Source organism: Perognathus longimembris, chromosome 24 (genome assembly GCF_023159225.1).
Source record: "Perognathus longimembris pacificus isolate PPM17 chromosome 24, ASM2315922v1, whole genome shotgun sequence".
In the NCBI taxonomy this organism is placed as follows: domain Eukaryota; kingdom Metazoa; phylum Chordata; class Mammalia; order Rodentia; family Heteromyidae; genus Perognathus; species Perognathus longimembris.
Window position 1 is genome coordinate 5,919,628 of NC_063184.1, and position 27,077 is coordinate 5,946,704.

The window sequence follows — 27,077 nt, forward strand, 5'->3', positions numbered from 1 at the left end:
ATGGAATTTGGGCAAGGATTTATTGGTCAACCCTTCACAAGGTAAGCTCTACTTATTTTTATTTGATTTCCTTGTTGCTTTAATTGGGCATAAAAGGGCTCTTTGTGGCAAAACCTCATTCGACCTGGGGATTGCAGTTCAAAGCCAGACCAGGCAGAAAAATCCTTTTGAGACTCCATCTCCCAACTACCATCAAAGCGCTGGGCAGGAGGCATGGTTCAAGAGCAGTAGCACTCAGGCTCAAAGTGGTAGAGCTCTAGCCTCGAGCTGAAATGCTCAGCGTCTCTATCCAGGCCTACAGTTCAAACCATGTGACTGGGCCATCCCAGCAACAAGCACCTGGATCTTTAGGCCAGTTCTGACAAAAAGAAACTATGGAGAAGAATAAGAGGGTCACATCCTGGTGTCACATCTTAAATGGAGCCACTCTATGCTTGCTCTTTCAAAACTGACCAGAGCTGGGAGATCAAGGGAAATAAGATAAGGAGCTTATCCGTCTAATATTTATACTTGTCTTCCCTTTAACTGGACAGGAATTTACATTTTTGCCTGGAGCACAGGCAAAGAACTAGCCAATCAAGCAAATTTATCCAATTCTTAATTTTCTGCCCTGAGCCCTTTCTTTTGCCATTTGTGCACTCTCTTAACATTTTTGTTATTGGCCAGCTCCAGCTCATGATATTTCTTCCAGACTTAATCCAGGGACTCATGTCTACCACCATGGGACATCTGAGGCCTACTGCCTTCTCCTGGAGGGGACAGCATCTCCACCTTCTACCTTTAGGGCCAGTGCCCTTGCCAGCAGGAAGTAACCGGAGAGAATCTGCATCCACATTCATAATCATCAAAGGGCTGGAGATGTTGTCCACCCGGGAAGAGCCCTGTGCTAGTCCCTGTCCATCTCTGAGCAGTTCTCTGGAAACATGGAGATTCTACAGCCTCCTCTCTAGGAGTGACTACCATAGGCCCTCTTGAGTTCTAGCAAAGATAACTGACTGGCCTCCTTGGGAAGACTACAGCACCCCTGCTTTCACTCTCACTCTCACTCTTGTTCCAGAGGCCTGGTGCAGGTCTAACAGTTACAAGGAGTCTTTACGGACTTCCCACTCTCCCCTTACTCACCCCTTTCTCACTTTTTACTCCTCTCACATACTTTCTTTTGACTGTACCTTCACTTCACCTTTACCTTCCCCATTTCAGGTCTCAGATTCTCCCAATGTAGCCTTCCCTCCTTTAACATCTAGGAGGCTTACAGCCCCCAGGCTGCCTTCTGAGTCCTCCATAAATATCAGAGGCCTGGCAGTTTTCTTAAACAGTGTCTGTTACAGACACTGGGGCCATTAAACACCAAGCACTAAAGGTATCAGGAAGGAAACATCACCAGCAAACCTATCCACCCCAAACAAGTAACATCTAACTGGCTTCCTTCTGAGGTGAGTTTAGGAAAAGAAGTACCATCAAACTGGCCCCTGCCTCATCAACTATTGGTAACATCTCCTCTCATTTGCTCTTGTGTTTTCTACAAGGCAACTTCCTACAATGGCTGTAAGACCTTTGCTGTCTCAGGCTACAATTTTCTACCTGGTCTCTCTAAACAACTGTGCTATACAATATAGGGATCCTCCTCCTCAGAGTCTTTGCATTATAACATCTGGTATTGCCCAAATGACTAATACCTCTAGCTTTTGTCTGAGGCAGGAACTGGAGACCGAACACGTGCTCAGAACCTGCTTGCTTCCAGTGTGCAAAACTGCGGCTGATATACACAGCTCAACAGTCTTCTCATCAGGCCAGACTAATAAACTATGCTGACTCATGTAATTGGGGAATACCTTCAGATAAAAGACCTGCAAATGCTCTGGTGTTATATACTCCTCAAATTATTATGCCAGAAAATAACACCTGTGCCCAGGTTCAAAATTGCACCTATGTAGAACTAAATTGCACCTGTGTAGAACTAAAAAGGGTAGCTTTACTTATATCAACTATGAGCCCATTTTATATGCTAAAATCTATCTCCCTACCCAAGGGCTGATTCTTTAACTGTGAGGAGTATTTCAACTATAGTCCTGCCAGTCTACCTCATAACTCCCGATGCTGCCTAAGTCACCTGGTGGTTGTACTGCCTCACAAGGAGCTCTGCCAGTCTCAACATTGCCCTCACTTTCTCCTTGATTGGGATATCGAAGCTGGCAGTAGGAGCCTATGAGGGTATTGTGTGTTGGGCATGCATAGTGGCAAGAACATGGACTACAGCTCCTGTGCCATTGCATTGTTAAAATCAAGAATGACAGGCACAGAGGCAGGCTATCCTTGACAATCATGCAGCAATTGATTACCTATTTTTACTACACCAGCAAGAGTGTGAGGAGGTTAAAAACATGCACTGCTTTAACCTAACTAATAGCAGCTATGCCATCAAGGAGCAAGTGAAACACCTCCAAAGCTTGCAGAAAAGCTTCCAAAAAAGGAAGAATGGGATGTATTCAGGTGGATTACACCATGGCTCATGCCTACCTTGGGTCCATTAACTGCAATTTTTGCCTCATACTAATTTTTCATATTCAGGTACATGCAGAACATTCTTATGGGAAAGATGAAGCTCGTCACCAATCAGTCTGTCAATCAGATGCTTTTAGGAGAGCACCTGGTCCAGTGTTCAATACCGTCTACTTCACCCCTTTCTCAACAGGAAGCAGCTCCAGAAGACACGACCTTCACCCTAATCCCAACCTGGTACTCTCCTTCAGTTATAAAACCAAACAGTGGGGAATGTAAGCCTGACAGCCTCCTCTCCCATAGCTTTGGCATGCTCCCTTCCTAAGCAACACTAGGTCCATCTAGTAATGGAAGTAAATGATTAGCCTTCATCCCCTCTTCTTTGAGATGGCAGTCCTTTAGGGTAATTACGACCATATAAAGTAACAAGATCACCTTAGTGTGACCTTCAAGCCTGGGCATTTGCAAGACCCCTTATCTATCATTTGAGTGGCAGCCATAAATCATAGGCTGACACGATGAAGCCCCTCCTCTGAATGTCCACACCGAGGTCCCCACCTTCAAGACCTCCTAGGTTATATATGTCACCCCAGACAACAGACTGTACTTCTTCTCACTTCTCCTGGCAAGAAGGGTTCTTGCCGGCCCCCTTTGACATCAATAAACTTTTCCTTTGTTCTTCTGTACCTGAATGTCTGCATGGTTTCTGGCAACATCTAATATATTCTATCAGATACACATATGTGTTTGTACATAGAAGCACACGTACTGGCATATGTTTATGTATACACATATAAGATGTATATATGGTTGTATATTTGTACAGACATACCCATACACATATGCACATATCCATAGCAGAGACACACAGAAAAAATATATAACATTGACTCTGTGCAACTACACTATTGAGAGATTCTGCTTATCGACTACAGTGAGAGTAATCAGCTGCTCCTTTTACGTTTGTGTTGAATTTCATTTTCATTCATATAATACTTGTTCTTTTCTTGCTCCCACAATATCAAATGTTGAAGAGTCGATTTTACATTGCTCTTTGTTAAGTACTAGGTAATAAGTTCTTATTTTGATAATTCTAATTATCTATGTTTGTAAGAATTATTTTTGTGGTATACTTAGCACTTTATCGTTCTCATCTTCTTGATATCATCATTCTTACCAGTTTTATATATTCCTCTATTATTTTTGATCATTGGTGTTTCTGTTTCAACAATTTACATCAGACCTACTATAGATATTATGCCCTTGGATTTTCTTAAAGTTCACTAAAATTTTAAGGTTTACCTTGAGCTATCGTCCTGATTAGTAATTTTCTAGATGGGTCTCTGTAAGCGGCAAAGTACTTTAAAATGCAATGAAATCATGATAAATGAAGACAGGCTCAGAAAGACAAAGGAAGCCTATTTTTCTTTTATATATGGAAGTTAGATTTTAAAATCAAACATGAAACATGAAATAGAGAACATCTATCTTACATGCATAGAATCACACTCAAACTGACTTAAGTGACTTTCAGTTGGTGAATCCTTTCTGAACAATTAACATACAATTTAACAAAATGAATACCAGGATGCCAATCATATCTTGTCTGAAGGAGCTAATGATTAAGAGGAAGGGAACAAGGAATGTAGGGTGACATGGCAAGCAAGTGCATTCAAAATAATCATATACATGGGTGAAAGTAGAAGTAGGAAAGTAGGGAGGATGACAGTTTCTATATATGGGGGACAGATAGCCTAGGGAAAAAGAGGTATGGCAATTGGCTGCCAGGGATTCAAAGACTCAAGCTTAATGCTTTCCCATATACTTCCCTTAAGATTAAGGAGGCAAAGTCATTGTAAGAGAAATGAAGCAGGATAACTTAAGGAAACTAAGGTGTGTTGAAGGCAACTCAGAAATATGGTATTTAGAAATACAGAAGTGCCATCTTCACTTCATAGAAAGACAACAGGATGCACTCCTTCTCCTGGAGGGATTAACAACTGCAACTCTTGGGGCTGGGAATATGGGCTAGTGGTAAAGGGCTTGCCTTGTATACATGAAGCCCTGGGTTCAATTCCTCATCACCACATATATGGAAAAAGCCAGAAGTGGTGCTGTGGCTCAAGTGGTAGAGTGCTAGCCTTGATCATAAAGAAACCAGGGACAGTGCTCAGGCCCTGACTTCAAGCCCCAGGACTGGAAAAACAAAACAAAACAAAACAAACAACTGCAATTCTCACTCAAGGATTAACAACTGTCTGACAGGATGCATTCTTACCTGGAAACTCAGAGAATAATACCAGGTGTGGTTAGAGCAAGCTAGACCCCTTGCCTTTACCCTGTAAATACTGCAAAACAGCATACGGAATTGGGGGCTCTCAGTATCTTTGTGTCTCTCCATGTATGTATGTCTGGTGCTTGTCTCTCTATCTCCCTTTGAGAACACCCACACTCTGCCAAAGTGTGCCTCTGCCCTTCTGTCTGCTTTTTGTTTGACTTATTGCCTGCTTTCTTACTTACTCAATACAGCTCTGCCAAGATTTCTTACCATTGTGACTTGTCCATGTATTCTTACATTGCAAGTCAAGGACCCTAAGTGAAGAGTTCTTATATTTAAAGAGAAGCTTCACTAAACCTCACCTCCATCTGGTGAAAGGGAAAATGGTGGGAAATGTGGCACTGATCAAGATGAATTGTACACAGAAATTCACACAATGAATTCTACATCACTGTACAACTATTTAAGGACAAAATGTAAGAAAATTATTTTTAAAAATAACCTTCCTTCCCTCCAATTGCACCTGTTTCTTAATGTATATCAAGACTGAGATCTTGTAATGCCATCCTCTTACTCATGTCTTCAATTTTCTTCCAATGTAGTTTAAGTTTGTAATTTCTGACCTTTTCCTGAGTGACTATGAAGTAAGGGAAAGACTAGACCTAAGTAGGTCAACTTGTTTTCACAGCCATTGTGGCATTTTACCAGGTAATGGGGGCTGTCCAACAGCTTCTAAGGCCTACAGGTGATATAAGCCATCCTTTGAATTGCAGCTATAGCATGTTGTTTAGACCCAGAGAGGATATGTAAATGTGTATTGTAAATGTATGGCCTCAGGGAAGTCCCACCTCCTTGGTAATGGGTGTGCCTGAATTCCTAAAGGCTGGGGCAGGGCCTTGGATGACAGGTTACTGGACCTGCCAGTGCTGTGCCTTAAACTTGTGAGAATGTTGAGTTTCCTGAGACCCTAACAGTGGACCTTACCTAATTTGAGGGTCAGACCAGCTCAGATGTCATTATGCTACATACAATCTCCTGGCTTTGCTCTGGTAAAAATGGCGTCCCACTTCAGCTCTCCATTAGGTTGATCTGAGTTGTTGGTATTGCTTTTCTGTTCTTTCTTTCCACTCCTGCTCTCATGACTTAGTTTTATAGACTTGTTCAATATATTCACAGGGCTGCAGATCTTTGTGACAATAGGCAACTTGCAGGTGCCTGCATTATAACAAAGACTTCGAATTCAGCCTCTTAATATGTGTCTTCCATGTATCTCACTTACAACAACCAGAGGAAGATTCCATCTGTCTATCAATTGGCTCCAAAGGACACCATGCTAGCCTTCATGGTGGGCCCCGTCCTGCTTCACATCAGCTGAAACTGGATGAAACTGTTCACTTGACAAGATGAGGGTGGTTTCCAGACCCTTCCAGACTCAGGGGAAAAATGGAAAAGAATAGAGGCTGCATAGCTGTGGAGATAGTTATTCCAAAGCATTCCATGTCAAATATAATCAGCATCATAATAGTTTGTCACTAGATTAATAAATCTTCAGCCAATGTCTTCATCATTAATAGTGACAATGAATCTCTACTACATTTAATTATGTGTATTGAATGATTTTTAGTAAAATGCAAAGTTTGTGTCATGAACTCACAGTGAGACTTAGCACTGAGGAGACATTTCATGCTAGGCTCATTCTAAGTACCTGTAATTTTTTTCCACGTCATCACCCAGATATTTTTGTATTCACAAATTTTTCATGGCACTTAACCTTTCCAAACACCCAGAAGACTTTTTCCTTGCTAGACTGTTTGTTTGTTTTCTCTTTTAATTGCTCAGATTCTGAGTCTGTCTGTGTAATATGAGAGAACTGTCCTCATGATGCATCGTTGGATTTTTGTCAGGGTACATATTTGTCAGGACCATGTCTGGATAGTTATAACATATACAGTACTTTGTATACTATGGCCCAGGGTCTTCATGAAATGCTTCTTCATTGAAAAGAAGTACAAAGCATGGAAAATAGAAAAAGATAGTGACATCTCCTAACACAGTTAAGGCCTTCTGTGATGAATGGCACACACCAAGAACAAAGTCACATCCTAGAGGGTTTTCTTACCATATGAAATCACATATTTCAGGTATTTTTTTTCAAAGTCTAACAAATTATACTTGTTTACAGGTGCTTTAGACATGTGTTCATGTTCTCTTTAGAAAAGCATGCCGATGTCAAGAAAGATGTATCTTCCAAATGTCTATAAATATTTTTATCTACAAGTAACCTCAATGTGCTCTTAGCTAAGGTTTTAAAACTATAAATTCACTTTTTCCTCTGAGTTACTTAAGTAAAAGCAAAGGATGATGTGCTGAACACAATTATCCATATTTATATTCATCGATGACCTTGTTTCATTCTACCTTAGGTATTAAACATAGCAAACTCAAACTATAGACATTTATAAAATTAATCATTATGAAAAATTCAAGCTAAGCAATTGGGAGTTCTCTCATTTATGAGTATTTATGTGAGGTTGCTAGTGGGGCAGGTAAATAACTCTATGACTTATAAAGAAATTCTTCATCTCTCTGTAGTTTTCCACAATCAAATGAAAATGCAATAGCTTTGTGTTAGCAGTATAGAGATGTCACCTTCCTCTCTGTTAATAATTGAATTGTGAGAACTGATGTTATTCCTTATTGAAATGTCACAGATCATATCTTTGAATTAGATATTTTATTAATGTATTGTAGTATATTGTAGGCAAAGGTATCTCCAGGAAATATCTCTTACCACTATCCATTAGGTGCATTTCAACTGGAACAAGAAATTAAACGTGAATCTTATTTAGGACAGTGTTCATCTTAAAAGTTATATTTTATCCACACAGAAAACATGTATCTTACAGGATTTTATTTTGCAGTGCCCAGAATTCTTCATGCTACACTGCAAGTGCTCTGAGAGGTATATTTGTTTTAAGACATGAGCATGGGTGTTGCACAGGGCATAATGATGCAGTTCGAGCATTTTCTCTGTTCCTATTGCTTCACAGATGAGGATAGACAAATATAATGATAAATTCAAGAAGGTAGTACAGGGATTAAATTAGTGCTTCACAGAGATATGTAGGAAAGTATAAATTGTATTATTCACATTTTTCAATAGGGTTGCAGAATCTGAGCATTTCTGTTAATAGGAGAATCAAAAGGTGTAGAAAATTGTTGTTAAGATATTAAAATGCCCGAAATGGAACATTATCAGTATGTGTGATAATTACTGCAGGAAATATGTGTTGAAATAAAAAAAAGACTGGATGAAGAAATAGGTGGAAATTGGTGGGGAATATGTTGTAGAAAGAACAAAATACTTTTATGATAGCAAATGCTGATGTGCTGTGAAATTTTTCCTAATTTCTTTGAAGAAAAAGTACACAATGAGATACAGTGGTAGATTTTACTTCTCACAGGACATAGTGAAGTGTACAGATCATCAGTATGCCAACACACAGAAAAACCAGTGCCTCACGACAGTTGCAATCTTTCTAGCTTTTGGAGATTCTTTGGGCATAGCTCTGCCTGCTTGTCTATTTGCTTCTCCAGGCTTGCTATTATTGTTCTTGAGGTGTTAACTCTCAGCTACACCTTGCTCATATCTTTTATAATTGGTTTTATATGTTCCTTGCTCTTTATTGGACATCAGTTACTTGGACCCAACAGCAAGTCACATGTGAAATTGTGTTCACTCTTGTCAAAACTCTGACTGTGTCCAGGTGCCAATCAATGGCTGATGTCTGTAATCCTAGCTACTCAGGAGGTTGAGGTCTGAGGATCGCTGTTTAAAGCCAGCCCCAGCACAAAAGTTTCAGTGAGATTCTTATCTCCACTTAACCACTCAAAATCCATAAGTGGTGCTGTGGCTCAACTGGTGGAATTCTAGCCTTGAGCACAAATTGGTTCAAGGATAGTGCCCAGGTCCTGAGTTCAACCTCCTTGACCAACATAAATAATATGACTGTTGTTCTGGTCCTCAAATCACTCCATCAGGGAGAAGGATGAAGGGGCTTCTGGTATCATGGGCTTAAACTTCATCGCCCCCATCTGTACCCAGTTCTAGGTGACTCTCAGTGGACTCTAGTTGGGAACCTCTCCTCTCTTCATTGACACAGGTGCATGTTCTGACCATAGCTACATCATTATCCTGTGCACCATGGGTATGCTCATTGCCTTATACTGTGCCAGGGGATAGCTGGGCTCTCTGACCTTGACCAGCTTCCCTATAGCTTTTTCTGGTCTGGAATCTTTCTCACATATTCAATGAAATCTCATTCCTGACAATCAGCACAGTGGTGTTCTGCAGTGTCTGGGTCACCTTTCTGCCTAACTACCAAAACAGCCAGGGGATAGTAAAGATGGCTGTAGAGGTATTCTATATCTTGGCTTCTAGTACAAAGCTCATAGTCTCTGACCCCAAGTGCAATATCATCTTGTTAAGGTCACATAGAAATTATCTGCATGGCTTCAGGGATAAAAGACATAGAAGGAGAAATAAGATAGGCATTCTTAAGATTAAACTCATATGTTTCATTAGTGTACAAGTCTGATGTAAATCCACAGCAATTTTTCAGTCTTGCTTTAGTATATACTGTGGAATTTTACTTAAATGATTGAGGGTCTAGTACTAATTTTTCTAGAATGGCATGTAGTGATCACTATTTAAATTGAGATTTTATTTTCTTACATAAATCCTATTATGGCTCCTTTTCAGTGTCTTTTCAAGTAGTGGTTTTCTCAATTACCTTAAATTTTTGTGGATTATGGAGCTTGAACTCAGGGCCTGTATGCTGTCAATGAGCCAATTTGTGACTGAGTCTAGCATTTTACTACTTGAGCCACCGGACCACTTACAGTTTTTCAGTCATTAAATGGAGATAAGAGCTTCATGGGGAGTTTTCTGCCTGAACTGGCTTTGAACCACAATCCTCAGATCTCAGGCTTCTGGCTAGCTAAGATTACAAGTATGAAACACCAGTCCCTGGCACTTTTAAAAAAATTTAAGTATCCTAACCTGTGGTCTACACACATCATATTTCATAGTCCTCTAATAAATTTCATGAATATTTTCCTCTTCATAAAATGTTGTCTTTTAATATGAAAAGTAAACAAGTATAAAAAGTCAGTGGAAACTTCATTAGAGAAATTTTTCCCTACTACTTTAAAATACATATGCTGCTTTGTTTATACTGTGATGTGTATGTGCTTCTACCACTGCAGCCTTGTGTAGAATATATTTGCTGCCCTGAAGTAGCTCTGATCTCCAGTGCCATTGAAGTCTCTGCATGGAATTTGGGGCTAATATATTTTGAGAACTAGAAATCATACAGTTGGTTTTGACACTGATTAGTAGTTGAGACAGAACGATTTCCTTATTACCACATGTTCTCAGACCAGTGCATCATGAAAAAAACTATCTTAGCATGTTTAGTAAAAGTTAATGGGGCCAAGGTGAAAGTTCAGAATGGAAATATGATACTCAGGTTTGACATTGACCTTGACTTATTGAGACTACCTAATTGATGATGTTTGTATGATGTATTGGTCTGTGAACTTGTCAAAACATTTTAGACAAAAATCCTATTCAGAGACCTCCATATGTTGGGGCTGGATTCACCAGCATCATTACTCCCCAGGTAATAGTAAGTGGATGTATTTTGTTGAAACCTGCCTTGATGAACCAGCCATGTTTCATGTTGTGGAGATTGAGTTTGTGAATTAAGCCACAGGTTGTAATATCCCACTGGCATACAATTTTCTGGCCATTTCACAATGCACCTGACAGGGCATCCTCAGATGCAATCTAGTTGCATCATCTCAAATGGCTTTTATGTAAATAGCTTCTTGACACAGATGTTGGACCAAATCTATCAAGGTAAACTTCATCTCTAGGGCCTCACTATCTGTGGTCTTGGAGGAAATCATAGCACCTGCGATGAAGAAGGAGAATCTGCAAACATGTTTTCCAGTCTACCTTTTCCTCCTGAATGCAAGACCTCAGGTGCAGAGCCTCAGGGAAGAGTTTTACACAATCTTCATAGGGACTTACAAGTGGTTTCCTTGGAAGGTGGGCTACAGTAAACATCTCTGTGAATAAAAAGACACATATTCACATATGTGAAGATACTTGAATGTATATGTATATATACCTGAAACAGTAGGCCTCACTTCCAGCCCAGATTTCAGGTTGCCAGAGGATTCAGGGATGTACCTTTTGACAGTCACATTCCTTCTTCTCCAGTTTCCCCTCCTTGTTAAGTCCTTGGCTGGCCCTAACTGCTTTTCTTCCATGAAGCAACGAGCACACATGGATGGAGATGTGATGATTGCTGGGTTTTTCCCTCTCTACACTTTGGGAACAGATGGCAGTAACAGTGATGCTTCAGGTCATGAGGAGAATAGGCCGTAAGTAACTCATCAATTTTTTTTTTTTTGCATTTACTGTCTTGTTCTCAGGCTAGGCAATGGCTGAGGGAACTCTGGGTATCCAGATGAGTGTCCTCTGTGTTCTCTACCCTGACAACCAGACTTATTGCACCAGAAACAGCTCAGTTTCATTATTTTATCTTCTACTTAATGTTGAGTAAATTTCTACCTGTTAGTGGAAAGGACTCTGATTTCCGTTTATGTAACTTCTCTGTCCAGGGCTCTAAGCACTTCCCTTTACTCCAGTATCTTCTCCTTGCCAGCTGTCACTGAACAGGATGAAATGGCATATCTAGAAGCAACCTGAGTCAATGTCCTGAGTTCTATACTAAAGGCTACTGACACATTTCTGTGCTCCCAGGCCAGTGGTGTCAGAACTGTTTTTGATACTTTTTTTTTTTGGCCAGTCCTGGGCCTTGGACTCAGGGCCTGAGCACTGTCCCTGGCTTCTTCCCACTCAAGGCTAGCACTCTGCCACTTGAGCCACAGCGCTGCTTCTGGCCGTTTTTTCTGTATATGTGGTGCTGGGAATCGAACCTAGGGCCTCGTGTATCCGAGGCAGGCACTCTTGCCAGTAGGCTATATCCCCAGCCCTGTTTTTGATACTTTTAATAAAATGAAAAAAATTCTTTTTGTAGACTGCTGGATCATGCAGTAATCCTAACTCCTCAGCTTCTTATCTGAGGATTGAGGTTTGAAGCCAGAACAGGCAAGAAAAATCCCCAAGACATTTATCTCCATTTAATGTCTCAAAGCTGGAAGTGGCAGTGAAGCTCAAGTATCAGAGTGCTAATCTTGAGCAAAAAAGCTCAAAGATAGTGTACATGCTCTGATTTTAGGCCCCTGCACTCTCCCTTTCTCCCTCTCTCGCTCGCTCTCTCACTTTCAAAAATAGTTACTGTTTCAAACTAAGCACTGTGTCATTATTTGATGCCACATATGCTCCACAATCAAGGTGTTAACAAACATTACTAAAGGTCCCTCAAGAGAGAATTTTATCTGCCCAAGATGACATCTTCTTTACTTGTGCACATGCATTTCCTTGGCTATTGGACTCTAGTAAAAAGTCTCACAAACAAATGGCTATGCAAAAAAAGAAAAAAGTTAAAAGTGATTATACAAAACTCTAAGGAACTCTAGTAGCCAATCTGATACCTATTTCGAGATAAGCTGTCATTGCCTTTATCATGTGCATTCCCATTTTTTGGCCTCTAATTTTATGTATTTGTGTGTTTTTTCTTCTTTTTTGTGATAAGATTTGCTAGGAGTCTGACAATTTTATTTAACTTTTCAAAGAACCAACCTGTTTTCTTTATGCTTTCTATGGCATTTTTCTTCTTTATTTATTTACTTCTGATTAAATTTTGTTTCCATCTAATGGTTTGGGTTTGGCTTTTTTTTGTTGTTGTTGTTCAAGAAGCTTAATGTAAATCATGAAACTTCTGATTTCAGGTTCCTCCCATTTGTTTTCTAGGTACTTAGAGCAGTAAATTTTCCTCTGGGCACTGCCTTCATTGTGTCACAGAGGAGCTAGTTTTTCATGTGTTTATTTCTGTTAAAATTCATAAATGTTTGAATTTTCTAATCTCTTCAAAAACCCTTTGTTCACTCACCATGTTTTAAATTTTCTCTAATAATTTTTCCTCCTGAGTTCTTGTTTTATTTCACTATGATCAGGATGCAAGGGATAATGTCAATTTTTTTGAATTTGCACAATTTTGTGCTTTGCGACCTAAAGTATGATCTACTTTTGAGAATGTTCTTTGAGCTGCAGAGAAGAAGGTACATTCTGATGCTCTTGGGTTAATTATTCAATAGATAGCTGGTAAATGTAGTTGATCAATGCAATTGTTTAGCTCTGAGGTTACCCTTTGCAGACTTTTTGCCTGGATAGTCTATCCAGCAGTGACAGTGATGTGGTGATGCCAGCAACAAACAATGTGTTTGGGACTACCTGCATTTTTTATTAAGAAGTATTTGTTTAATGGAATTGAGATCTCCAGTGTTTGGTGCAAAGATAATCAGAATTATTATACACTCTTTTTATGACTATGTAATGCCTCCTTTGTTTGTTCTCATTATTTTAGTTTGGACTCTTTCATTTGATATTAGGATTGTGACTACACTCTGTTCATTGGGGCCATTTGATCGAAATATTTTATTCTGGGTCAATTTGAGAATGTTTGTTTTTGTTAGGAAGATGGGTCTCTTATAGAGAGCAGATGGATAGTTGTTGCTTTTTTCCCCCCAATTATTTAATCTGTGTCCTTTATTTGGAGAGTAAATCCATTAATATTGAAAGTTGAGAAGGGTTTTGTAACTCCTGACATGTTATCTACCTGTTTGGTGACTGTGCCTCATCATTTCTTACTATATTAATCTGGCTATCTAATTAGGGACATTCTCTCTGCCACTGTCATGTTCTTGATTTTCTATATGTAGTACATTTTAACTATCTTTTCTATTGCTGGTTTTGTGGAGAAAATTATTTCAATTTTTCTTGTTATGAAATATAGTTTTATATTTTCCTGCAGTTTTGAAGGAGTCCTTTGGTGGGTACATTATACTTGGTTGGTGGTTGTTTTCCTGTAAGCTGTGGCATACACCATTTCAGGCTCTCCTTGCTGTCATGGTCTCACATGAGAAATTTACAGTTATTCTGGCAGCTTTTCCTTTGTAAGTAATCAATTATTCCTCTCTGATAGCTTCAAGGTTTCTTTCCTTGGTCTTTACTGATCCTGTGGGAATTACAATGTGATGATAGGATGTTCTTCTCTGGTCTGATCTCTTTTGACTTCTGTGGGTTATTGTACTTTAATGTGTGTATAATTTTCCATGGTTAGGAACTTCTATGCTAGAATTCTGTTAAATATGTTTCCTATATCTTTCATTGCATGATCTTCTCCTTCTTGTATATCTAATCTTAAATTAGGCCATTTTATTGATCCTGCAGTTCTTCTAAACTCCTTGATTATTTCTTGAATTTGTTCTAGAAACTATCCCCTCTTTCTAACTATTCTGTCTTTTATGTTATGTATTCAGCTGTAAAGACTTTTTATTTCATTGTTTATTTCTTTTCATTATAATTGATTATTTCTGATGGCTTCTATCTCCTTACTAAAGTTTTCTGTTTGGTCTTATATGGACTCCTTTACTTCTTCAATTTATCTTTGTCTTCTCACATATCATTTTGCCAAGAGACTATGTTTTCATTGGACCTCTTTCATTCTTGTGATATTCATTTAGCTTTCTCTGCTTAGATGCCATGAATTAGTCTAATAACCTATAGTTAGTCTAATCATGCAAGATTTGCCTTGTGTTTTTTTCATAAACATTTTTATCACTATGTTTTTAAAGCATTTTTAGAACTGTCATTTAGGTCCTTCATTGTCTGCCCTAAAGCCTGGATATTTTCCTTAAGAATTAAGCTTCCTTTAATTGTCATTTTTCTTGTATTTCTATGGATTCTTTATGTCCATTTTGAATCATTTGCATTTCCATGTTGACTCCATTGTTTCCTTCTTTGAACAATATGTGTTGATTTCATTATATTAATTTCGTTAGAAGGTGCACAAACATACACATGCCATTGTACAGAAGTCATGTCAAAAGACAAATAATTCAATTCTCTTTATTCCTCTATGTTCCTTCCTTTCCAGTATCTCAATGTAAATATACTGGGAAGAGAGTAGTGAACAGTGCAATTTCCCATTCAGTGCAATTTCCCATGCAAGCCTTCGAAGATGGATTTCAATGTATATTTTCCTCACAACTTTTTTCTCATCCCCTAATTTGGAGGTTCCTCTCTCCATAATGAGGGCCTTGGAGTTGGATGACTGGCTTTGGTTTTGCTACATAAATACGAAAATTCCTGCACATGATACTAAAGCTCTTGCTCTTGTTGATATTACAGGAAGAGCTGTTCATTATGTTGGGTCTGTAACTAGAGATTCATAAACAATTTCATTAAGTGATGCTTTGCTTCTAAAAGATGCTATTAAATTGAAAATTTGTTAGTTAGCTTGACTTGCAATATAACTATACAACATGAACTGGGAGACTTGAAACACAAGATTTTTACACAAGTGAATATAGATATCCAGTGTGAAAGCAGTAGAATGTGTGGTTTCTCATAAAAGCAAGCTCCATGTTTAATGAAGCTGTGCTTCATGTATGTGGAAGTGGAGATAAAGCAAGCTCTCTTTTTGACATGAGTTTCTGAATGTGATTCACGACAAATTCTTTTCATGTGCTTAGGTAATCCTATATAAGAGCACAAAATGCTACATTCATATTCTATCTCAGTTGTGGATAGTCTTTTAACATATTTATTGGCAGAGAAGCAAGCATCCAACCCATCAAAGTCATAAGTTTGAAATATTTCTCCTGAATTTGTATGTTCACTATGCAGGTTTACCTTCAAAAACTACCAGTTTGTTTTGGCCTTGGCTTTTGCTATTGAAGAGATCAACAAAAATTCTGATCTTTTACATAACTTGACTCTGGGATTTGATATCTATGATTTTCAATATGAAATATGGACAGCATTTAAAAATCCCTTCATTTGCCTCTTTGGGAAGTATAAGATTCCAAACTATAACTGTTTTAGAGAGAGCAAGTTGATTGCAGTACTTACTGGAACTTCAGGAGCAATATCCTCCCAAATTGGGACACTGCTAGACCTCTACAAATTTCCACAAGTGAGAATGGTGCGGGGGGGAGGATGGGGGATATTAAAAATGTCTAATTTACTGCCAGATCAGGTGTTAGGAGAGAATGATAAGAAGAGACTGGATTTATGAAACTATCAAACTTAGTCATATAAAACACTAAATATTCAAAGATAATAGATATCTGTAGCCCCAATGGTTTGGACAGGGGGAATTGAATAATTAGACTAAACAAGGGGACTTTTTTGGAGTTTTAACCCTTATCCTTAATTTTGTTTCACAAATCAGGAAATGGAAACTGACTTTAAACTATCAAGATATATTGAGCTAGGTGTAGTCTCTCACATCTGTAATCCTAGCCACTCAGGAAACTGATTTCTAGAAAAAAGCTGCCTGCTTTTTGTAAGGTAGTTCAAGTGGTAGAGTGGACCTATGAGGTAAAAAGTAATGAAGTGCATGAGGCCCTGAGTTCCTGGCCCTGTACACAAGCAAACACACACACACAAACACACACGCACATTCATGTGTAAGATATATGCAATGAAGTAAGTCAGGCTCAGAAAGAGAAATGTGCTCTCGTGTGTAATGTTAGGTCTAAAATAGGAACATGTAATATTAAAAGTATATGGAAAACACACACATCCATCCCCTTACATACATACATACTTATAAGTATATATGTGTGTATGTATGTATATATAATATATGATCATTCTGATTAAATTATGGTACATAGCAGCATAGAATTTCATGACGTAACTGCTCTGAAAAACAGACTATAAAGAATAAACAGCAGAAAACTGAAGCATATCTTCTTGGGGGATGGTGGTGTTAGGGGATGTGGAATGGGGAACAGGAATAAGGAGTAGACGGGTGGGCAAATAAAACATAATATTCAATGTACATATGTGAAAATGGATCCAGGAAAGTCAGTGAATATGTGTGGTTCATTTAGATGACAGGAGTTGGTGGAAACAGTGACAAAGATCAAGAGGCATTGTACAAGCAAATGGATATATTGTACAATAATTTAAAAGTTAAAAATTGTTTTCAAAATCTAAAAGAAAAATCTACCTTTCACTTACTTCACATGGTTATATAATATACATCATGACTGTGAATATGATAGATGAAAATCTTCTCATTCATGCATTGTCCTATTTTCATTTCCTTTAGCTTACCTCTGGTCCATTTGAGTATGCCCTAAGTGAAAATAACAAGTTTCCTGCTCTCTATCAGATGGCCCCAAAGGACACATCAATAGCCAGTGCCATGGTCTTATTACTGCTTCACTTCAGCTGGAATTGGGTGGGACTGATAACCTTACAAGATGAGGACAGTGTATGGATTCTTCCTGCATTGAAAGAAGAGATGGCCAAGAATGGAGTTTGTGTAGCCTTTGAGCTAGCATTTCCAAACCAGGCCGTCTCAAATATTTTCAAATTCATGGCACATTATAACCAGATAAATACATATTCAGCAAATGTTGTCATCATATATGCTAATAATGAATTCCTACATTATTTAATGGTGTGTGTTGAACAAATTTTAATAAAAGGCAAAGTTTTTATCACAAACTCAAAGTGGGATTTAACCATGAGAAAAAGATATTTTATCCTAGGTTCATTGCATGTACATCTCATGTTTACACACCATCACCCAGATGTTTCTGAATTCACAGATTTTGTCAAGGCAGTGAACCCTTCCAAATACCCAGAAGACATTTTCCTTGCTAGGCTGTGGTTTCTCTCTTTCAATTGCTCAGATTCTGGGTCTGACTGTGTAATATGGGAGAACTGTCCTCGTGAGGCTTCCTTGCATTGGTTGCCTGGGAACATTTTTGACATGAGTATGTCTGGAGACAGTTACGATATATACAACGCTGTGTATGCTGTGGCCCAGGCTCTCCATGAGATGCTTCTTCAACAAACAGAATTACAAGCAATGGGAAATAGAAAAGGAAAGGTGCCCTGCCCTGCACAGGTAAAGCCTTCTGTTATAGATGGCACACACCACAAGGAAAGTCACTTTGTAGAGAGGTTTCTTACAGTATGAAATTAAATATTTCAGGTATTGTTCCAAGTCCAAGAAACTATACTTCTTTAAATGGTTCTGAGATTCTTTAGACACAAGTTCATTCTTTAGACAGTGCTCTTCAGGAAAAGCAGGCATGTAACAAGAAAGAAATATATTGCTTGTGCATGGGAATGGCTTGGGCTGGGACTGGGCTCCATGGCCTAGTTCTAAGTCGTCCCTCTGTGCACTTTGGCTGTGCACCAAGGTGGTGGGTGGGGACAGAGAAGGTCTAGCTGGTGAGGGGCAAGGCTGTCAGGGCTCATCCCCTTCCAGGCGGCTGGCCCTGCCACATTATCACCAGCTGTCTGAGAAGGCAAGAGGGTCAGGGACACTTGCAGGTGAGGCCGGCCATGTAGCTCAGGGAAGGCCAGCCTGAGCTGCCTCTGCCTCCAGCGAGCTGCGGGAGGGAGGCCATAGAGAGCACTGGGGTTGATCGCAGGGCTCCCAGCTCCCAGCTGTGAAACCAGCTGCAAGCCAGGTTTTGAGCTGTTGGAGCCACCAGGGCACTGTGGCCACTGTGGTGCTGCTTCTGGTACTTGGAGGCCCAAGTGTACCTGTCTGCCTGGCCAGGGAAGGATGAAAGGGAAAGTTGCCTTGGAGCAACCCCAATCTGGGGCCACCAGAACTACAAAAGGCTTCATCCACGTCCCCCACCCCCGCCATTCTGGGACCAAGCTCTGGTGCTTGGGACTCAAGGGCTGGGCTCCTGAGTTTTGTGCCCAACTTCTTCCCCATTCAGGAGCTGCAGGCTTGCTTACTTTAAGTTAGGCTTCCACCACTGTCAGGGAGGCTCAGGGGAGGGGAGGGGCTGCAGCAGCTTATCTAAGTTAGGTTTTGCCTGGCTGCCTGCTTTGCTAGGGTGCTGTGAGTCCTGGATCAGAGTTATATGATCTGAAGATGTTGGTGTTCAGGGCATTAAGACAACAGCCTTAGTCCTTAATGGAGTTTTTCATCAGCATCTCTGAAACTATTAACTATCATGGCCATGATCATTAAACTTTCTGAAAATACTAAATGAACAATGCCTGGAAGGTGAATTCTGTGACCTTGCCATTGTGTTTGAAGATGTAAAATTCTGAGCACACAGATGCATTCTGGCTGCCTGTAGCACCTACCTCACAAAGCTTTTCAAGAAGGTTAAGGCGGATAGTTCTTCAGTAATAGAGACGGAATTTCTATGTTCTGGTATATTTGAAGTGGTTCTGAACTACATGTACACAGCAAAGATTTCCATGAAGAAGGAGGACGTTGACTTAATGTCAGGTCAGATTCTTGGTATCAGGTTTTTAGATAAACTCTGTTCTCAGAAGCATGATGTATCTAGCCCTGATGAAAATAATGGCCGATCAAAGAGTAAAGTCTGCCTAGGGAAGGGAAAGAAAAACACGGTGTAAGATAACCCAAGAAATGTACATACTGCCCTACTATGTAACTGTACCCCTTTTGCACAACACTTTGTCAAAAACATTTTGTTTAATAAATAAATAAATTAAAAAACAAAAATAAACAAAACAAAACAACAACAACAAAGAGTAAAGTGTGCTTCAGAATAAACCACCCCATTATAGATGCTGCACTCCCCCAAGCCAGGAGGACAACAAGTCATGCATAACTACACTCAGGGTCCAGGAGGCAATCCTGAAAGAGCCACGCAGTGAGGAGGTCCAAAAAGTAAACTGCTGTGCTCAGGAAGTAGAATCCATGGAGACCCCAGAGTCCAAAAACTTGGGGCTGCAGAACCCTCAAGCCTTAACATTTAATGATGGAATGAGTGAGGTGAACAATGAATAGACACCAGGCTGGATGACAGCTGCCATTGACATGAAATTTGACTAATAGCTTTATGGTCACCATCAGCAGCAGATTGCCTGCCAAGTCTGTGGTGAGACATTTTCTGAGGAAGGTAGATTAAGAAAGCATGAAAATGTGTACCAAAAGCTTCATCACACAGACCCACCTGAAAGAACACCTGAAAATCCACATGGGGTGTAAACCCTACAGCTCTTAGGTGTGCGGGAAATTCTTTATCTGTGCCCTGGCCTTAAAGACGCATGAGAGAGTTCATAGTAAAGACAGGCCATTCGTGTGCCACGTGTGTGACAAAGCCTTCAAATAAAAGTCCCACCTCAAGGAACAGTAGCAGAGGCACAGAAAAGCCTTTTGTGTGTGGCTCCTGCACCAAGGCCTTTGCCAAGGCTTCAGATCTGAAGAGGCATGAGAGCAATATGCACGGTGAAAGGAAGAAAGTCATCCCCAGTGCCCTCCAGAGTGATACAGAACAGTTGCAGGCCACAGCCATGGCTGCCAAGGCCAAACAGCAGTTGGAAAGAATAGCCTGCAGCTAGAGGTGGAGGGACAGATCAGAGTCCCTGGCCTGGGAAGCATCTCTGAGATTGTATCATGGGGCCAGGATCCCTGTGAACACCAGTGACCATTGTGGAAGCATTCCTAGAGTTGTACTCACTGGACTTTGGCAGTAGTTAGATATTGTTAAACTTTTTTAAGGGAATAAGAGTTTCTAGGCTCCAATGGAACAGTGTGATTGTCTTGTGTGGTGTCTAGTACTCATATTGCCAGGAAGCTCCCCTCCCCTTTTCTATGGTTTAGAGAATTCCAGTGACCAGATTAAAGAAAGAGACTTTTTCTTTGCCGCTTTTCTTTCCATGTGGAGCCAGAGCGTATGCTGCATAGCATAAATTATTGAGTACATATATTTTGTGACCATCAAAGTGTACATAACTTCCAGCCCAAACTTAAAAAAAGTATTTCATACAGGTGCAGAAAATGTCAGCAGGTGGTTGATATAGGAACACTGCACAAGTTTGAAACCAAGTTCTGGAAATGCAGAGTGGTATTAGATTATTTGGTTTGTTAATTTTTATCACTTGTTACTGTGAACAATTAATAATTACTTTCCTGAACTGTTGCTTCATCCATTTTGATTGTCCTCAGACCTACATCAAAAGCTATAATCACACATGGTGGCTGAGCAAACCCATCACAATACTGTTGGTCTTGGGACTAAGTTTCTAGATTTCTCCTTGTTGGGGGCATTGCCACTTGGCAGCAGTGGGGAATTGTGGAGTGGACCATGATGAGAGAAGTGAAAAAGCTCTCAGAGACTTGTCTCTGTGTGTGACAGTTCCAATATGTCCTAGAACAAAATAATTTGAATTGATTTTAAAATTGGACTTATATTTAAAATCAAAGTTAAGTCAAGAAGTGGATATGCTTCTTCATATAACATGCAAGTAGTTAAAAATTCTCACCAGGCTTCTCAGTTTCATGTAACATGGTTTATCCATTAAGGACATGCACTATGCTTAAATTAACAAATCTTTTAAGTGTGTAAAAAAGAAATGTATTCTATGTTTCTAAAAATTCTTTTAGTTACAAATAATTTCAGTATGCTAATAGCTATCTACTTTTTTTCTGAGTGACCTGGATTCAGAAAGATAATTTTTATTCCTACATAGATTTTCTTCATCATTACATGTCTGTGCTATTCTTGAACTCTGAGTCAGAAGTTTAAGGTAACCAGGAGCTTTTGTTAGTTCTGGTTTTCCATCTTAACTCTGGAATGTACTTAACCATAGTGCAATGTATCTCTTTTAGCTTCATCCTTTTCTGAAGAACATCCAGTTTCAAAATCCTGCTGGAGACCAAATGATTTTGCATGAAAATAGTAAATTGGAGGCGGAGTATGACATTGTGAACATTTGGAATTTTCCAGAAGGTCTTCAGCTTGAAGTGAACATAGGAAAATTTTCCCCATATACTCTATATGGCAATCAACTATCTTTATCTGAAGATATGGTAGAGTGGGCCATAGAAACTACGGAGGTGTGTTGGAATGCTTTGTAATGATTTTAAAAACCTATAATTAAGCAAAATTCACCTTTAAAATTTTACTTGGTTGGGTGCCAGCAACGTACTCCTGTAATACTAGCTGAAGCCTTTTTTATCTAAGATTAAAAGTTAGTTTAAAGCTCAACTGTGTAGAAAGTGTATGAGAGTCTTATCTCAATTAACTAACAAAAAACTCAAGTGGAGATTTGGCTCAAGGGCAGTGTCCAGAGTATAAGTTGGAGCACCAGGATAAGTTAGAAAAAAAAAAAAGCTAACAATATGTTTCCAAATGTTTATTGAAAATGTTATCATAAAATCTAAATTGCATTTTCCTTAGCAGGTTTTTATGCTTTGACAATGTATTGGTACACTCACTTTAAATGCTTTAAAGGTTTATTTTAATTCATTGTGGATGTTCCATTCAATAGTTAGTTGCATGCTAGTTAGGCATCTTTGGTGAGAGGAATTGGTGAAGGACCCTGAGCACAAACAAGATTTTCACCATATGTGCACTGAATAAGTAAGAATATGACATGAGGGACATGGGGTTCAAATACCACTAAAAGGGAGAGGCCTGTGTGTTACCTTGCAGCGTACTTTTAAGGCTTCAAAGAGGATGCTTCCTCCTTACTCCTCATCAGTCACAATGAGTTGGAGATATCAAATAATGACATGAATTCAAGGAACCTGCATAGGGCTGGCCACTAGGACTTTCTCAGCATTCATCTACAACTTTTAAAGGCCTCACATTACTCAGTAGCTCAACAGACTAGAAAGAGATCAAGGTTATATAACAAGCCTATTGCAGTATGATGTGGAATCCATAACAACATTCAATTAATTGATGACATTAATGTGCATAACATAAAATGCTAAATAATCCTACTCTTTAAAATAATGGAAATTTTGGAGTGTCAGGTAAGAGTCTGAAAAGTTACTGATGCATATCTGATTTTCCTCAGCCTCTTCACTCTGTCTGTAGTGAGAATTGTGGTCCTGGATTCAGGAAATCCCCTCAGGAGGGAAAGGCTGCCTGCTGCTTTGATTGCAGTCCTTGCTCAGAGAATGAGATGGCTAATGGGACAGGTAAGTTCATGACTTAGGGAGAAATTCATGCTCTCTCCTAGTGTCTTCTAATCCATTCAATACAAAAGCTGTGCATTAGGATTGTGTCATCAGAGTTTTTCTTCCTTCACTTATTAATTTAATTGTGATCATTGATGATATTGCTCCTTGAAAAAAAACCCACAGGCTCTTAATTACATGTAGGATTGATTTTTTACACTTTGTTGTAAAAATATCAAGTAGTCACTAATGTAAGTTTAACATCATATTAAGGGCTAGCCTTTAAAAAATTTTTTTATTGTCAAACTGATATACAGAGTGGTTACAGTTTCATACTTTAGGCATTGGATCCATTTCTTGTACTGTTTGTTACCTCCTCCCTCATTCCTCTTCCCCCTCTCCCTCAACCTCTCCCCCCATGAGTTGTTCAGTAAATTTATACTAAACAGTTTTGCAAGTATTGCTTTTGTAATCATTTGTCTATTTTACCCCGTGTCTCTCAATTTTGGTATTCCCTTACAGTTTCCTAGTTCTAAAGCAAGGTCTCTCCATTTTCTTCAAAATGAACTTTAGAATAGAAAAAAACAGAGGTCTTGCACATTTTAATTTCCAAGGGCCCAGAAATATTCTTGCAAGAGAGAAAGTACTTTGCATTCAGTTTTGTCTCAGAAACAGGCACAGGGGATGTGGATGTGCACAGCCTAATTTTAGAGCTTCAAATAGTGATTTGATTTTCTGTTGTTCACAGGTTTACAGGTAAGTAGGTGAGACAAATACAACAACTGCAAGGAAGAGAAAAAAGGCTTCTATTCATATTACAGAGACATACAGGGAAGTTCAAGCTGTGCTATGCATAATTTTGGATGAAGAGTTTGAGTAGCGCACATAAGACAGTATAAATGAGGGAGCATTAAGAGGTATAAAAATTTTATGTTGAGATATTAGTAATGGCAATAAATAATATGTGTGATAGTCAATGTAGGTAAAAAAAGAGAATGTGGGAATGAGTGACAGAATATGATGAAGAGATAAAACAATAGCAAACATGTCTGGTAATATTTACTTTTATCCAATTAAGTATTGACATGTTGAAATTATGTCTCTGTAAGGATTTCCTAACTTCCTTTTAAGGACTGAGAGAGTAATGGTTATTTGAATTTCTCACCAGACACAGAAGAGTGTGTGATGTGCCCAGATCACCAGTATGCCAACACACAAAGAAACCAGTGCCTCCAAAAAGCTGCAAGTTTCCTGGCTTATGGAGAGCCCTTGGGTATGGCCTTGGCCTGCATGGCTCTTGGTTTATCTACACTCACAGCTGTTGTTCTTGGGGTCTTTGTGAAATATCAGAACACCCCCATTGTCAAGGCTAATAACCGGGTTCTCAGCTATATCCTGCTCATCTCCCTCATCTTCTGTTTTCTCTGTTCCTTGCTTTTTATTGGCCATCCCAACACAGTCACCTGCATTCTACAGCAAACCACATTTGGAGTTGCATTCTCTATAGCTGTTTCTGCTGTCTTGGCCAAAACTGTAACTGTGGTTCTGGCCTTCAAGGTCACTTTCCCAGGGAGAAGGTTAAGGTGGCTGCTGGTGTCAGGGTCTCCTAACTTCATCATTCCCATGTGCACTCTTATCCAGGTGACTCTGTGTATACTCTGACTAGGGACTTCTCCTCCCTTCATTGACACAGATGTACACTCAGAACGTGGCCACATCCTCATCCTGTGTAACAAGGGCTCCCTCACTGCTTTCTACTGTGTCTTGGGATACTTGGTTTTCTTGGCCCTGGCCAGCTTCACTGTAGCTTTCCTTGCTAGGAACCTTCCTGACACCTTCAATGAAGCCAAGTTCCTGACCTTCAGCATGCTGGTGTTCTGCAGTGTCTGGTTCACTTTCCTGCCTGTCTACCACAGTACTAAAGGGAAGGTCATGGTGGCTATAGAGGTTTTCTCCATCTTGGCTTCCAGTGCAGGGCTCCTGGGCTGCATCTTTGCCCCTAAGTGCTACATCATCTTGTTAAGGCCAGATAAAAATGTTCTGCATGGCTTTCGGGACAAATCACACACTGGGAGAAATAAGCCTTGTTAACTTGAAACTTACATGTATGATAAAATATATAGAAGGTCCAGACTAAATCTTCATTTCTTTTTTCCATCAGATATTATTCTATGTTGTTAGAATCAATTCAATGAATAAGTGACTCTTACTCATTTCTCTCATAATGGTACAATAATAAGTTGTGGCCACAGCCAGTAAACTTGAATTTTATTCTATGTATTTTTGGTTCTTCCTCCTTACTCTGCATTTATTCAATCATGTCCTCTAGTATATTTTCCCTGTTATTGGTTTTCTAATTGTGCTTTCTTTATCATTTTCCTAAATTTTCATTTTTGTTGTCAGCCTGGTTCCTGATCATAAAGCCTGGGTACTGTTCATAATTTTTTTCAAGGGTAATGCTTTACTTGTACCATAGCTCCACTTTTGCCTATGCAGTGATTTAACAGGAAATAAGATTCTCTTGGCTTTCATTCCCAGGTTGGCTTTAAGTCAAGATCACCAGATATCCGTCTCCTGTGTAGCTGGGTTTATGGATATTTTTCAAAATTTTAAGTACATTGTCTTCCTGCCTGTATATCACTATTCTTCTCAATCACAATTCTCAATCACAATTAATATTTCCTTCTTTCCATGCATCTGCCTTTTTGCATGTTTCTCATTTGTTTTCTTGGATCAGACTCTCCTATCCTTTCTGATTCCATTCCTTCTCCCTCTCCCTGTCCTTTCATTCCCTTGCTTCTTCCTCCTCCCTCTCTGCTTTCTCTCAATTTTTAAAATTTCAAGAATGGGTTTTATGGACTATAAAATACATTTTAATCGTATATCATAATATATTGGCTTTATGAAATAATAACTGAGGAAAGTAGACATTCACAATAGGTTCTTTACCCATGGCTGAATATGCTATTCAACTTGCACTTGTTTAATCACTTAAAAATATTATATATTCAAAATAACAAACGTTTGACCTGTCTATATTTACTTTTTTGTTTTGTTTTGTTTTCTGCCAGTCCTGGGGCTTGAACTCAGAGCCTGAGCACTGTCCTTGGTTTCTTTTTGCTCAAGGCTAGCACTGTACCACTTGAGCCACAGTGCCACTTTTGGCTTTTTCTATATATGTGGAGCTGAGGAATTGAACTTAGTGCTTCCTGTATACAAGGTGAGCACTTTACCACTAGGCAATGTTCCCGACCTGTGTTTAATTTTGTTATTAATTGATGTTTTATCTGTTGATAACAAGATTACATTTCTAATATATTAATTTTACAAGAAATGCCTTATTATTAAACAGACTGACTTATTGGGGTCTATACTATATTTAAAGAAATTCATGACTGATTAAGACATATGGTCACATAGTGGCATGCCTTTCTGCACTTTCCTATTGTTCACCGCACCTTTCTTCTGACATTTGGATTCCTTTTTTTGGGGGGGGGGGGGATTTGTATTTTATTATCTTTAAATTGTTCTACAAATGATCTTAATTCTTTTCAACATGTCAACTTATGAGTACAATGACATTTGATTTATATGCCAACAATGGGCTTCTCTTGCTTTAGTTATATCCACATTGTGGACATACGTGGCTCTATGCCACTAGCTCCCCTGGAGTGTTCCCCACAGGAGAGCACTGGTCTGGAGTGAAACACCTTAGAGACAGCATACTAGAACCAAATTTAAGTACTACTCCTGGCATGAACACACACACGCACACAGGATCAGAAGAGGAGAGAAATTTCCTGTAAATCCAACATCCTCACCTTCACTGTTTCAGTGTGACACTGCAATGAGACACAAACTGTGACCTCTGGCACAATCCATGAGCCAACATCAACATGCCATTATGTTGTCCAGTCCATGACTGACTGACACAGTGACTCAGATTTTCTGTTGGACACTGTATCAGCAAATTCACTTCCAATTAGAATTTTATCTTGGCAGGGGCTCTGTGATGTTCCCTTTGATTTTTCTATATCTTTTTCTCCAGCATCCCCTCCTTGTAAATCCTTGGCTGCCACCAGCTTCTTTTTCAGAATAAGGCAGGGGGCACACATGGATGGAGATGTGATGATTACTGTGTTTTTCCCTCTATACAGTTTTGAAAC

General features: G+C 39.3%; 2 pseudogenes; both read left to right on the forward strand.

The window, feature by feature from the left end:
• Nucleotides 1–25,065, forward strand: LOC125341339 (annotated as a pseudogene).
• LOC125341299 lies at nucleotides 18,937–20,342 on the forward strand (annotated as a pseudogene).
• Nucleotides 25,066–27,077: the final 2,012 nt, after the last annotated feature.